Source organism: Chrysemys picta, chromosome 13 (genome assembly GCF_011386835.1).
Source record: "Chrysemys picta bellii isolate R12L10 chromosome 13, ASM1138683v2, whole genome shotgun sequence".
Classification (NCBI taxonomy): Eukaryota; Metazoa; Chordata; order Testudines; family Emydidae; genus Chrysemys; species Chrysemys picta.
The window spans coordinates 9,117,623-9,133,422 of NC_088803.1; the positions used below are offsets into that span (position 1 = coordinate 9,117,623).

At 41.9% G+C, this 15,800-nt stretch overlaps 1 long non-coding RNA gene across 6 annotated transcripts in view; it reads right to left on the bottom strand.

Annotated features, from left to right (window-relative positions):
* Positions 1–15,800, bottom strand: part of LOC135975224 (uncharacterized) — a 53,726-nt gene that overhangs the window by 17,307 nt on the left and 20,619 nt on the right. The window contains exon 1 of one of the 6 annotated variants that reach the window (XR_010592154.1): positions 13,556–13,623. The exons of 4 other annotated variants lie outside the window; for them this stretch is intronic. This is a non-coding gene — a long non-coding RNA (uncharacterized LOC135975224). Of the gene's footprint in view, positions 1–12,494; positions 13,306–13,555; positions 13,624–15,800 lie in introns of those variants that run through there. One more of the 6 variants, XR_010592159.1, reaches the window with a different exon arrangement.

A 15,800-nucleotide genomic window follows, 5' to 3' on the forward strand; every position in this document is an offset into this window, starting at 1 on the left:
CCCCCCGGACTGGTGGCAAGGACCCGGGCAGTGTGAGTGCCACTGAAAAATCAGCTCCCGTGCCGCCTTTGGCACACTTGCAATAGGTTGCCTACCCCTGGGCTAGAAGTTGAAGATAGATAAATACAGACTGGAAATAAGGCATACCTTTTAACAGCTGGAGCAGTTAGCCACTGGAACAACTTACTAAGGATTGTGGTGGATTCTCCATCACTGATAATTTTAAAATCACAATTGGATGTTTTTCTAAAAGATCTGCACTAGAATTTATTTTGGGGAAGTTCTATGGTCTGTATTATACAGGAGGTCAGATTAGATGATTACAGTGGTCCATTCTGGCCTTGGAAATATATCAATCTATGAAAGCTGTAACCAAGGGTCTGGTTTACCTAAAACTTCAGTCAATCTAGCTATATTGCTTAGGGGGTGTGAAAAATTCACACCCAAGAGACATAGTTAAGCCAACCTTAGTCATGGTGCAAACACTGCTAGGTTGATGGAAAAAAATTCTTCCATCAACCTAGTTACCACTTCTCAAGAGGTACTGGAGGGTACTCATTACTACTGCAATGGAAGGGGTTTTCCCATCGCTGTAGCAAATGTCTACACTACAGTAATACAGCAGCACAGCTGCGCCACTGCAGCATTTGTAGTGTAGACACAACCCAAGACTCAAAACTGACTCACCAACAATGCAGATTGAGCTGCAATACAATTAATACACAGCTATAAACACAATTAAGTCTTGTGATAATCAGACAGCCCAACTGTACGTATACACTGGGTACAATATGGCTTAGACTAGAGAAGCGGTTCTTCAGAGTAGCTTAAGGCAGTGTCCTGAGCACAGGTTAAAAAAAGGCAACTGGAATCTGAAAGATGGAGTGAGCACCGCTGACATTTACCACACAAAGGTCAGCCAGTTGCTAGAGCTAGCACTGCCTGGCACGGCTCGGCTCCTGCTACACTTAAGAGAAACGCTGTAGAGAGGATTAAAATAACAGTCTAACATTTTTCTCCAATCAAAACGAATGATCCTTCATTAGACTGTGCAACCAATGGAAAATAAGCCCTGAACGGTAGAGAATAATGTAACGTTTAGTTTAAATGCACAAAAAGACGAATGCCACAGTGCGCGAGTTCTCTCAGCTGACCGTGCAGCAACAGCTAGTTCCCCTCGAAAGTGTGCCAACACCAATCATGCTGGTGCACCAAAAAGGAATGTAATCTAGTTTAGATTCATTTTTCCAATTTGAACTGGTTGCCGGGACAGAGCCAATAGTGGCCAAACGGCAGGCGTACCAAAGAAGAGGGTTTTACTTTTGAGCTAAGAGAGAATTTCATTTCATGCTAATTGAAAGACTCATTGCAGATTACCACATTTTTGCTTGCTTAAGGTTCTGCAAGCCAGTCAACCCTAAGAAGGTGAAAGACGCTACATCACATAATACTATTGAATTTTATCATAAAACTTTACAGCACACTAGGAAATGTACTGTAGTACTGACACACTTTGGGAGTTCACCCTGACCAGTAAGAGGTTTTGTCCCACCTGCCCTCTAATTCTGGATGCCTCTGGGCTGCGCAGCTTTGGCACAGAATCCGGACACAAGCAGCACGCTCACAGCACAATGGTTTCACCCCTGCTTCCACCAGACCAGCTACTCCTTGCAGGGTGACCCCAACACCTCCTCTGGTCCCAATTCTCCCCAAAACTGTCTCCCCTGCAGCATCCAGTCCCTCTGACCTCTGAGTGCTCAGTAACACCAATTTCACTACCTCCAAAAAGCCAGGACACACACCAACCTGTTAACTCAGCTGGAGTTATACACTCCACCCCAATACACAGCACTGAGATGATTTGCAGTAAAACTAAGAATAGGTTTATTAAAAAAAAAATCTCTTAAATGTGTTTGTTGAAGTGCAAGAGATATGAAAGGATTATAAACAAAATAATAGTATTTATAGTGTCTAAAACTTAACTCTAGCAAGATACATCTTTGCCTAATCTAGTTTCTTATTCACATCAAGGGGTCAGCGTTCTCCAGCTGGATTAGCAGGAGAACCCATCTTTCATAGGTCAAAGAACGTAGCATTTTGCTTCTCTCACTTGGTAGATCCCCCAAAAGTCTTTCAAGCAGATCTTTGTATCCCCAAAGTTTTTGTCTTCAAAGTCAGAAAGCCCTCCTGGAGGCTCAGCTTCCCATATCCACTAGGGAGCAGACACCACATTACTTTTGCAGTCTCCTGTGGCTTACAATGCAAATGATCTTCCTGCAATCTCCCAAGCAAGTGAACAGCCCATTGTTCCAGTCCCTGGTCACACCTGGCTCTGTTTGCAATTGAGACAGAGGTTTTTGCCCTTCTCCTTTGTCTGGAAAAAAGCCTGCTTTGCCTCCTTTGTCTGTTTACAGTCTCCAAAACAGTATTAGAGCATCCAGAATTTCACACACAATGTTATTACATACATTGGTTGTTGATATCACTGGGAAATGTGTTATTAGTTTTCAAATTATATATTACAAGGCAACTTTTAAATGAATATCATGGCAACAGTGTGAGGTGCATTGAGCTGGTCAGGCCAGTTGAGATTTAGTGTTAAATACCAGAGAGCCCTTTGCTATCTGGCACTGGGATGCTCTTACAGTCACAAGTACATTCTGTAAAATTAATTAGGTTTTAGTATTGCAACTTAAACCATAGCACGAATGCATATTTTACCAATACAAGTTTGCCATTCCCACAAAAGCCTGCTAAAACCAATAATGCTGGTGCACCAAAAAGGAATTATCCGATGTGTATTACACAGAAAGAAAAGCAGCCAAGAATTTCCAAAATGAATTCTAAATTTGTTAGGGTCTTGTTCAATAGCTAAGCGATTACTAGAATACTTTTTAATTTACCAGTTATGAGCCAAAAGTTAGTAAATCCCAAAGTTTTCAATAGATGTTTATCGTAGCCCTAGGGGGGTATGGGGCCCAGGACACAGGCCCAGAGTTTCTATCTGCCAGGGGGTGCTCCCACCCAGATCCACCCAAGGCCCCACCCCACCTCTTCCCCACCAGTTCTGCCCCCTCCCCCTCGCACATTGCACCCTCGCTCCTCCCCCCTAGCACCTCCAGACACCGCAAAACAATTGATTAGCAGTAGGTGCTGGGAGTCATGGAGGGGGAGGCGCTGATCGGTGGGGCGGGCAGGAAGCACTGGGGAGAGGAGGAGGTTGATGGGGGGCTCCTCCTCACCCCCACCCCTGCTCTTCTGCCCCCCACCTCCTCCTCACAAAGCATGGGGCCCCTCAAAGCGCAGGGCCCGGGGCAGTAGCCCCAATTTGCCATACCCTAGGGACGGCTCTGGCTGGAAGGGACCTCAAGAGCTTATCTAGCCCCTTGCGTTGAGGCAGGGCCAAGTAAACCGTTCTACACCATCCCTGACAGGTGGTTGTCCAAGCTGTTCTTTAAAACCTCCAATGATGAGGATTCCACAGCCTCCCTTCATAACCTATTCCAGTGCTTAACTACCCTTATAATTACACCATTTTTCCTAATAGCTAATCCAAACCTCCCTTATCGCAGATTAAGCCTTAGTTCTTGTTCTACCTTCAGTGGACATGAACAATCCCTGTCCTCTTTAACATATTTGAAAACTTATCAAGTCCCCCCTCAGCCTTCTTTTCTTGAGACTAAACGTGCCCAGGTGGGTTTTTTTGTTCGTTTTTCAAACTTTCCTCATATGTCAGGTTGTCTAAACCTTTTACCATCTCTTCTGGGCTCTCTCTACTTTGTCCACATCCTTCTTGATGTCTGGTGCCCCAAACTGGACACAGTACGCCAGCTGAGACCTCACCAATGCCTAACAGAGGGGGACCATTACCTCCCATAGCTTACATACAACACTCCTGTTGCTACACTCCTGAATTATATTAACCTTTTTTTGCAACTGCATCATCATTGTTGGCTCATGTTCAGTTTCTGATCCACTATAGGTCCCAGATCCTTTTCTGCAGAACTACTACCTTGACAGTTATTCCCCATTTTGTAGTTGTGCATTTGATTTTTCCTTCCTATGTATAGTGCTTTGCGCTTCTCTTTATTGAATTTCATCTTGTTGATTTCAGACCAATTCTCTTAATTTGTCAAGGTCATTTTGAAGTCTGATCCTGTCCTTCAAAGTGCAGCTCCTCAGAGCTTAGTGTCATTTGCAACTGTTATAACCATAATCTCTGCTCCATTGTTCAAGTCATTAATGAAAATACTGACCAGTACCAGACCCAGGACAGACCCCCAGGGGAGCCCACTAGGTAAATCCTATTAATAAACTACTCTGAATAGGATTCTTCAAAGAGTTATGTGCCCACCTTACAGTAATTTCATCTAGATCACATTTCCCCAGATTGCTTATGAGAATGTCATGTAGGAATGTATCAAAAGCCTATTAAAACCAAGATATATCACATCTGCTGCTTTCTCTCATCCACTAGACCAGCGTACTGTGGTTTAAAAATGGAAAGATCTGTTCTATTAATGAGTCATCTACATCAATTTATCCAAAGGCAATTAAAGCTATGATTTTATGGTCAACATTACACATACCTTGAAGGTAAAAACCATTACACCATTGTACGCACAGCTGGCAACATTTTAACTCTAAGGACTTGTCTACACTTAAACTGCTACAGTGGCCCAGCTGCAGTTGTGCCGCTGTGGTGTGTCGGCATAGACACTACGCCAATGGGAGAGGTTCTCCAGTTGGGGGAGGTGGATTACTTATGCCAAGAGGTAGTAGCTAGGTCAACAGAAGAATTCTTCCATCGAATTAACTCGGTCTACATCGAGGGATAGGCCAGTGTAGCTAATGTCTCTTAAGGGTGTGGATTTTTCACACCCCTGAAAGATGTAGCTATGCCCATGTAAGTTCCCACTGTTGACTAGCTCTGAATCTTTTTCAGGGATCTCAGACTGCTATAAAATTGTGGCCTGGGATTGGAACTTTTCAAAATCTGGTTAGCCATGTTTAATTCCTTGTGCTCAATGTTGGCACCAGGGGGCACTACTACCCCTGAAATGGATCTTTAATGGCTCCCATTGGAGCAGATTACTGTCATACCAATGAAAAAGGTCCACAAGAATTATCTTGCATGTGCAGCAGTTTATTGAGAAGAAATTACACAAGCCGTAAAGGGTTACATGATGCACATAACTCCTATGTTAAACATTAAGAACTATACGTTAAGAGCTATACATTCCTCTTAGCGAGCCTCTCTTTCACAAACATACACAAACAGGCCCTGCGCTAGCTTCACGCAATCCCTGCTTCGAAAACAAAGAAGGTGGTCACCAATTTTATGGACGGCTTCTTCTCTCCAGGTCTCGTCTTCTCAGCCCTCTGGTCTGTCTCAGATTCCCTGGAGGCAAGGCCTTGGCTGCCTGGAAACCCTTCTGGTCACAATCCTACTCAAGCCCATGGAGCAGAGTTTTGGCTACTCTGTCTAGCAGTTTCTTCAAGCCTCAATTAAGGAATCCCCAACAGTAATTTAATTGGTTTGACTTTTATACTTTTTCCTCAAAGGATTCACATGTCTTAAAAGCATGCTCAATAGGAATGTGGTTATTAATTTTTACCAAATACTTTAGGAGGACACTGCAGAGTGGTGCCAACTGAACACTACCCCACATTCACTCCCTGATGAATCATTCACTTTAGCCCTGTCCTAACTACAAAGGGAAGGGTAACAGCTCTCCTGTGTACAGTATTCTAAAATCCCTCCTGGCCAGAGACTCCAAAATCCTTTTACCTGTAAAGGGTTAAGAAGCTCAGGTAACCTGGCTGACACCTGACCCAAAGGACCAATAAGGGGACAAGATACTTTCAAATCGGGGCGGGGGGGGGGGAAGGCTTTTGTTTGTGCTCTTTGTTTGGGAAGTCGTTCGCACTTGGGACTGAGAGGGACCAGACATCAATCCAGGTTCTCCCCATCTTTCTAAACAAGTCTCTCATATTTCAAACTTGTAAGTAAACAGCCAGGCAAGGCGTGTTAGTTTTACTTTGTTTTCTCAACTTGTAAATGTACCTTTTACTAGAGTGTTTATCTCTGTTTGCTGTACTTTGAACCTGAGGCTAGAGGGGGGTCCTCTGAGCTCTTTAAGTTTGATTACCCTGTAAAGTTATTTTCCATACTGATTTTACAGAGGTGATTTTTACCTCTCTTCTTTAATTAAAAGCCTTCTTTTTAAGAAACTGATTGATTTTTCCTTGTTTTAAGATCCAAGGGGGGTGGATCTTGATCCACCAGGAGTGGGTGGGAGGAAGGGAGGGGGATGGTTAATTTCTCCTTGCTTTAAGATCCAAGGGGTTTGGATCTGTATTCACCAGGGAATTGGTGAAGAGTTTCTCAAGGCTTCCCAGGGAAGGGAACTAGCTTTGGGAATGGTGGCAGCGGACCAGATCTAAGCTGGTAGTTAAGCTTAGCAGTTTCCATGCAGGCCCCCACATTTGTACCCTAAAGTTCAGAGTGGAGAAGCAGCCTTGACAAGCCCCCTGCGTGATGTCTTTCTACAGGGTCAAGATGCCCCGGTCAGCCCATGCTCCACTCAAGATGTTCTACATGTGTTGTTTGCTTTCAAGTGGACATATTTGCTGATGCAAAGATCAGTATTCATCATACACGCAGCATGGAGCCAGTCAGTTTCACTTCTGGCATCTGCCCGATGCTAAGAAAAGGATTCTTCTCCCAGAATCCTCTTTCACAGTTCAGTCATGTCAAGCCATGTTGTCACCGTTCATTCAGTACCGTCACACCAGTATGGCACCATCCCAACACTCAATACTGTACCGTACACGATATTAAAAAAATAGACACACAAGTGTATTTTGTAAGAGAAGAGTCTTACATTATTAATCCCTCACCACAGCTTGTGTTATTATAGCTTCACTGAGAAGTGGAGTGAGACCACCAGGTTTTTGTTGTTTGTTTGTTTTTTTAAAGAGATGTGTATTAAATAAATTCTACTGTGCTCCGTTTTTCAGGTGTGCAGTGGCTCACTTCTAAAGATTCAGTTCTTAGATCCATAAGACAAACAGGAATCAGCAATCAGCATACTCATTGAAAATTAAGATTTGAGTGGCATGGATTTAACACCGCAAACCGCGAGTGCATGAAGTAAAGGAAAAAACTGACACACCCTATTTCAAAGACACTGTATTATGCAGGAAAGCTTTCAGCATCACTGCACCATTACGCTTCCCACTGAGAGTAACTTTAGCACTGGCTGAAAATGAATATAGGGCTCAGGAAAGATGTAGGGGATTAGTAAAACTATGTAGCATTCCATTATATTTCTGGGGTACAAGTAAACCTTAACTCAGACTAGACACACAGCTGGGAGATGCTTGGATGAGAGCCAAACCCTTTGTACAACAGACCTTTTTCTATAACGACCTTTATTAAGTTTATTTATTTTAAGTTAGAGAATACCTTGTACTGAACTAACCAAAAGCACAGAGGATGTTGCTACTTAGAATCATGCTCTTCCGGCTACAGAAAACAAGTATTGTAGAAACAGACACAGGCATGAATTCAGACCAAATTCAATTAAAATAAAATAGAAGGGTCAGAAGAGAATAGTTAAAATAAATCAAATACAGCTGTAGACTGACATGCCTCCTCTTGACAGCTGCCAGAATTACTATGACAGGAGGCTTTACTGAAACCCTTTAAGGTGAAAAAACCTAGGTTGTTTTGATATAAAATAGCAGTTGCTCCTCAATGATTTTTACATTTTCCTTGTTTTATAAGACAGATGCTCCAGGACGCTCTAGCATCCTTAAATGCCCCAACAGAGCAACCTTCCTTCTGCTAAGGACTTGGATTCAGCTATTTGAAGAGTTTGTGCTGTTCAGTCGGTTGTCTAAACATTGTTGGGGATAAGGGGTCTTGTTCAAAGGCAGTGCAAACATGACACCCCCACAAAGCAAATGAGCATGCTGCCCTCAGCACTCCCACACCCTGCCTGGTCAGCAGAGATCAAATCCCTGCACGGGATCAAGTGTTCCCTTCCCAATGGGTTTTGTGCTCCATTCCCTCTGATAAGTAATTCTTTCTGTCCAGGTTTGCAGTTAGACTAAAGGTTTGGACTAATGGAGAAGCCACCTAGCATTCTATTACATAGTTATTTTAACCCTACTGTTAAGATTTGTTTCAAAACCTACTATGAGGTATATAAATCCAACAATATTTATCTAGAAAAGCACAAACTAGTAATAAAAATTCCTACCATTTTCACCTTGTAGGTATTCTCAGTAAGCCCTCCAAACAAGATCTCAGAAAGCTAAATAAAAAAATATTTTAAGAATATTCTTTGGAAACTGAAGGGAAATCCCATTTGGAAGAGAAGAGGAATAAGACTGAATTGTTAGGTAGATATAATCAATAGTAACATAAAAGCTACTGGGAACTGTTAGTCTTGAACCAACAAAACTACAGCAAAATGTAATGCATTTATCTAACACCACACAGCACCACAGGAGCCAACAAAGATGATTTCCTCTCTAAGCAACACCAAGTTTGAATATTGTTCCTGCCAACGTATTTACATTGACTTATATGCCAATGCCTCTGTCCTATAATCGTCTGCTTTCACTGCTGCACTGAACTAGATGAACTCCGCCCCCCCCTTTTTTTATATATAAAAGAGGCTCTCGTCTCAAATTGTTTTCTAAACCAGATTTGAGTGTTCAATTGGACAAACCAGATATGCATCCGAAGAAGTGGGCTGTAGTCCACGAAAGCTTATGCTCTAATAAATTTGTTAGTCTCTAAGGTGCCACAAGTACTCCTGTTCTTCTTTTTGCGGATACAGATAACCTTAACCAGATAAGGTGTCTTAAACCCATTTTAACTAAATCTAATTTTAATTGAATTTACCATTCAATTCAGTTTGCATGGCACTTTCTAGTTCAAATGACGTTACTGGTCTTATCAGACACTGACAAAGATTTCATATTAAAGACAAAATAGTGGTTCCAAGAGCAGGTATTCGGAGAGTAAAAGCAAAGACAATAATTCAACCATTGTTAGAATCTACAAAGTTTTACCCCTTCCAAAACAATTTTCAGGTCTACTGCCATCAGGATCCTTTGCAAATTTCATCAGATTCTCTCCCCGAGGTTTGCAAATTGATGAATCTGGTCTTTTACTCCACCCCACTGACTAAGCAATAGTGTTTTTAATAGCTCATTTCACGTGGACTCGGCTATGGATGCTCAGAAAAATCTTCCAACCTCAACTCCGGAAAGAGAAGCATTTTGCATCGTCACCAAGTTTGCTACTTGACAGTGTGAAGAAGGCGGCAGAAGTTTCTTCTCAACAGACCATGATTAATTTCAGGTCTGATGTAAACAGAAGAGCGCAGGGGAATGAATTAGCACATGAAATGGAAAAAAAAAATCAAACATGGGGCAGGAGGATCACTGACAGGATACAACCTTGTCCCTGGATTTGAAGAAGGTATTACAAAAAGAAAGATGTGCATTACCTGAAAGTGTTCTCTATGTAGGAAGATATTTTAAATCCTCTGTACCCTCTACACATCCAGATTTTGTCCAGGGAAGTTAGAACATTTGCAGACAGTATACTGCTCTCGACTGACATTCTGAAGCCCTATTCCAAGACTAATGATCAGGAGGAGCAGGCTTACTGTTTTCATTCTTCAATACAAAATTACTTTTGCTTACGTTGTAGGTATTGTGGAACTAATTTTGAAGTGTGACTCTACAACTGACAGTAGATGTATAGATCCCTTCTCCCTCCTAACACACGTATCAGGTTTAAATGCCCACTTATGAAACCCACCAAGCAGTCACATATTCCATGGCAAAACCACAGAACCCTGAGACATTCCCGGGTTGGAAATTCTGTGACATCTTCAACTAGATTAACAAATTAAGATTTTACTGAATATCAAATTGAATAGTACAATCAGAATATACCCTCAGTTGAATTCAGTTTTCTGCTACTCCATTTTTTAATTTTCAATGTGCTGCACAATTTGTACTGAAGACCAGGGCCGGCTCCAGGGTTTTGGCCGCCCCAAGCAGCCAACACACACACACACACACACACACACACACACACAAAGCCGCAATCGCGATCTGCGGCAGCAATTCGGCGGGGGGTCCTTTGCTCCCAGCAGGAGTGAGAGACCGTCCGCCGAATTGCCGCCAAATACCCAGATGTGTTGCCCCTCTCAGGAGCAGCCGCCCCAAGCACCTGCTTGAGAAGCTGGTGCCTGGAGCCAGCCCTGCTGAAGACAAATCGATGAAGTATAAAAATCAGGGGAAACCTGAAGGTTTTGGAAGCAGAGGAGACAGTTGGGACTTTTGGCACCTGAGAAGGTGAGTGATGCCAACATTATCAGCAGTGAAAGTCGCATTTTTAACTGCCATAATTAGGTTTCAAAACAAACACTAATTGAGATAACAGGACAGTTCACACCTCAGAACTATTGTTCCTATCTTTCTGCAAACACTGCATTAGATAGACTGTTCGCATTTATGTTTTTTTCCCATCCATAAAGGACTAAAAGCTTTTTGTTTTTTAAAAAAATAAATAAATACTCATTCTAGAACACAATTCTACAATAAATTGCACAGCCACAGAATTTCAGAGTACCACCAGCCTATACAAAACTTACAATTCCTGCTACGAGGGTAGAGCCAATTCCTGCAGGTGAATGGATGTTTTATTAATGTTTTCAAATGGAAACAGGATCAGCCCCTAAAAATCCAATATGACTGTAGTATGGAAAGTGTTTTATAAATGTTCCTGAGCGACAGGGAATTTAGAATTTTCTGTAACACAACTAATTAATCTCTAACATATAGTTTAAAGCATTATCACCCTGATAGTACCACTTATACCACGCTCTTGATTTTTAAATTCTATTGTAGAAAAAAATCCAAAGACCTGTTTATTCTTTATTAATCATCTCAACTTACTAGCATTGGCACCTGCACAATAATACAAGACCTACGGTTAGGTTTTTAGCCTATTCAAGTTTTGTTTAAAACAGCTTATCTCATGAATGCAAAATGCACTGTTCTTTTTGCTTCCTCAGCGAACGAAAACAAAATGACTTTGTGCATTTCCCAAAACTCATTGTTTTTGTCCCCATGGTCAGGATGACCCCCAGTGATTCCGTTCCTGGTGTGCTGGCTTTAAGTTGTTTTCACATCCTCCTGTTGACACCATATACAAAACAGAGCTTCCAATGCTTAATCTACATATGAATCAAGGCCGACAGCTAAATCTACATCCATTTGTCTGGCAAAACCTGTTTGCCCGCAGATTTTAAAGCTTTTTTCGAGTACATATACACAACTCAAATATCCCATGTACATACATCTTGCAATGTATACAAGAATCAGTATGACAAATTTTTATTAGATGCCTCACACTTTACCTTCTTTGGATAGGTTTCAGAGTAGCAGCCATGTTAGTCTGTATCCGCAAAAAGAACAGGAGTACTTGTGGCACCTTAGAGACTAACAAATGTATTAGAGCATAAGCTTTCGTGGACTACAGCCCACTTCTTCGGATGCATATAGGATGCATAGGCTATATGCATCCGAAGAAGTGGGCTGTAGTCCACGAAAGCTTATGCTCTAATACATTTGTTAGTCTCTAAGGTGCCACAAGTACTCCTGGTCCTTTACCAGAGGGATTCTTAGGATCTCAGCAAAACCTAAACATTGCTGTATTGAGAACCCTGAAGTGAAATTAACAATGGAAGGGAAATTGGTTTCACTGATTGTCACTGAAAGAGCTGAAGGAAATGAAAAAGGAAGTTGCATAAAGACTTAAAAAGCAAATAAGATATTTATTTATTTTTAGCTTTTTCTAGTATTTTCACCTGTTAGAAATAATACACAGTTTAAGTCCATGAAACGAAAGTATCTCAACTCCTACATTTACTTCAAATTACTCTAGTCAGCTTGATACCTCCATCTCTTCCTTATTCTGTTTAAGCTAAATTAGTCTACTCCTTTTAGTTTCTCCTTGTATACAAGATCTTTGTAGACCTTTTCCATTTCTGTTACAAGATGTCCTCAGAGATAAAGTGCTATTTAGTCCTCAACATCAATTTTAGTTCACTACATCACCTGAATCTACACAGAACAGCAGTTCTTTTAACCAGGGATCCTTATGGACTCTGTTACAGATCATTTCACATTTGTCCTTTTTACCTCAGAAATAATTCAAAGCATCAACATGTTTGCCTAAGTTGACATGGCAGACATCTGTTGACTTGTACACTCCAGTGTGCAACAGACCATAGTAATGCATTTTTCAAGCCTCTCCGCAAGCCTGGCTTAAATAGCACCAAGGATTCTTCACTAACAAATACTAATAGTGCAGCGGTTTTAATTTTTTTGAAGATTTGGTTTCCAGTACATCTTAGGTTCAGTTTTAAGAAACTAATACCAAAGTATTGCCTTACCTTACAGCCTCTTATTTCATTGAACTGCTAATTCCCTATGGCCTTATTTGCACTTTGAGATGCTTTTGCTATCCCCAAAATACACCTGCAGCGAGTTATGGCTAGGATTTTTGTCCTTCAGCTTTATAATCTTCTTTGGCCACTGAAATGCATATGGAGTGATTTCAGAATATTTCTTCTCTTTGGTTTCTGACAATTAGTTGTGCTCAATTTGTCATGGTTGCTTGGAGAAGCGTGCTTTAAAGGTTTTGTAAGGAGAAAGATCTTATATTAGTTACACTGTCAGCCTTTAGAAGACAATTTCATCAATGCCCCTATTTTAGTTTTATCTTTAAATGTAACTTTACAACAACAAAAATAAGAAAACTACAGTTCAGTTGCACTGCAGCATCTTTTCCAAGTGAAACAGCTCATCTGTCATAATCTTCCGTGTATACACAGCCACCACTACCAGTCCACATCAAGGATCATAGTCACCAACCAAGGCCCGATTCTGCAATAAGCTCGGTGCAAGTGCACCACTATGCTGGCAGAGCTCCCACTGAAATCAATGGGACTGCTCACGGGGGTCTGCACATCCAGAATTACTGCAGTTCCACAAGTCAAGCAAGTTTTCGCCACTTGCTGTTCAGATAACAGCTTTGCAGTTTGTGCTGCTTGACACCAGTATAATAATCCCTCTTCTCAGGCACAGAATGACATCCATATTCCCATTATGGAGACTCTCCATTTACCCACCCCCAGAACTTAATATCACATATAGCCAAGACTGATAAAGTTAAGACTACTCCACTGAGCATGCTCAAGTAATCAGACATCCAGTAGAGCAGGGGTGAGCAATTTTTTTGGCCCGAGGGCCACATCTGGGTATGGAAATCGTACGGCAGGCAATGAAAGCGCACAAAATTAGGGGTTGGGGTGCAGGAGGGGGTGAGGGCTTCGGCTGGGGGTGCAGGAGGATTGGAACTGAGGAATTTGAAGGGTGGGGGAGGGATCAGGGCTGGGGTAGGGGGGTGGGGCACAAGAGGGGATGAGGGGTGCAGGCTCTGGGCGGCACTTACCTCAAGCAGCTCCCGGAAGCAGTGGCATGTCCTCCCTCTGGCTCCTATGCGGAAGCACAGCCAGGCAGCTCTGCGCGCTGCCCTGTCCGCAGGGACTGTCCCTGCAGCTCCCATTGGCTGTGGTTGCTGGCCAGTGGGAGCTGTGGGGGCAGTGTGCAGAGCACCCTGGCTCCCCCTACGCATAGGAGATGGGGGGGGGGGGGGAGACATGCTGCTGCTTCCGGGAGCCGCACGGAGCGGGGCAAGCACCCAACCCCACTCCCCGGCTGGAGCATTGCTCTCCACAACAGGTTCTCAGACACTATGGCGACAGGGGCCTTATAAGAAGATTATATCAGATCTTCAGTGAAAGAATTTTGTTTTCATACCACTCGAGAAGCATATTCCGTCACTATATAAAGTCAGCTAATGAAAACACGCAGCCCACCTACTCCCAACTGAGGTTGGGACCCTACAGTGAGCTCCATGTGGGAGATGTTCTGCTGAAAAAAACCCTATCCTGGGGCCCCTTTTTGAGAAGTCTGTACATGCCCAAACTCAAACTTGGGAGAGCAAAGAGAAAATAAAAAGAATTCAGAAATGAAAAATGGGACCAAGGAGAGGGGGGGAAATGCTCATAGCAGAATAGGCTAGTGTTTCATTTAGTCAAGTATGTGGCCTACAAATGAGGAGGAGTGAAGACGGGGGGCGGGAGAACAGGATGCTGTTGTACCTTGTAAACTTGAAAGAGCTAATTTCTCAGCAATAGAAATATGAGACGGGATCAACAAAAAAACCTGACAAAAAGAGAGGAAACTGAGGAAAAAGTAAATGAGCAGAAAAGGAAACAAATGGAAAACCATGATGGAAACAGAATTTAGATTAGTGAAAGTTGCCTTTGTACAAACGCCTACGTGTGATGTTATTCTTTGGAAAGCATCCTACAGCTCTTAATCTGAGGAAAAAAAGGAAAAGTCAATATTAGCAAGCTAGTGCTATTTAGCCTGGAGTCAAATGGTTTCCTGTTGTTCCTCTTGGGCACTGCAGATTAATGGCTAAAGTGGGTGTTTGTTGGCCACAGGCAGTTGCAGGTACATTAAAAACCTAAAATGATAACAGTCCAAAAGGCTGAGGGTTGTGTATTAATTAGGCTCCAAAAACTGGTTTTAAAATGGAGACAGTAAGTATCTGTTTACAATGACAATACTATGGGATGAAAGCTTCCAAGAAGTAAATTAATCAAGTATGTGCAAAGCATGTTTTGCTTTGTCTTTGGCATTTGGCCAAAGGAAAGCTATCATAATTAAGGAGTTTAAAAGCAAAAACAAGAGAAACCATATATATAAAGATTATAATTTAAAAAAAATCGAATTCACTATATTCGTTTTCGATAAGGATATCATACTACATAGCCGCAATAGCAAAAAATCTTATCAAAATATTTTCCCATTAAAATTTAGTATTTAAAAAACCTGTTTTTAATGTTCTTCTATCTAGAATCATTTCAGGAGACAAAAACCAAAAATCCTGCACATTTTACCTTCATGCTTTGTTCAAATACATTCATTCAATGAGAGATTTGTTGAATAAGATCTGGTGTTTGGATTTTAAGATGTTGCACTTTGGGCTGCAGTTGCAGGAGAATTCTGGAAATCAGGCACTAGCACAAAGTGAAACTGACCTAAAAGCAAGTTTCAGAGTAGCAGCCGTGTTAGTCTGTATCCGCAAAAAGAAGAACAGGAGGACTTGTGGCACCTTAGAGACTAACAAATTTATTAGAGCATAAGCTTTCGTGGACTACAGCCCACTTCTTCGGATGCATATAGAATGGAACGTATATTGAGGAGATATATATACACACATACAGAGAGCATAAACAGGTGGGAGTTGTCTTACCACCTCTGAGAGGCCAATTAATTAAGAGAAAAAAAACTTTTGAAGTGATAATCAAGCTAGCCCAGCACAGACAGACAGTTAGATAACAAGTGTGAGAATACTTACAAGGGGAGATAGATTCAATGTTTGTAATGGCCCAACCATTCCCAGTCCTTATTCAAACCGGAGTTGATTGTGTCTAGTTTGCATATCAATTCTAGCTCAGCAGTTCAAAAACAGACTCCAACGAGAAACTGCTGAGCTAGAATTGATATGCAAACTAGACACAATCAACTCCGGTTTGAATAAGGACTGGGAATGGTTGGGCCATTACAAACATTGAATCTATCTCCCCTTGTAAGTATTCTCACACTTGTTATCTAACTGTCTG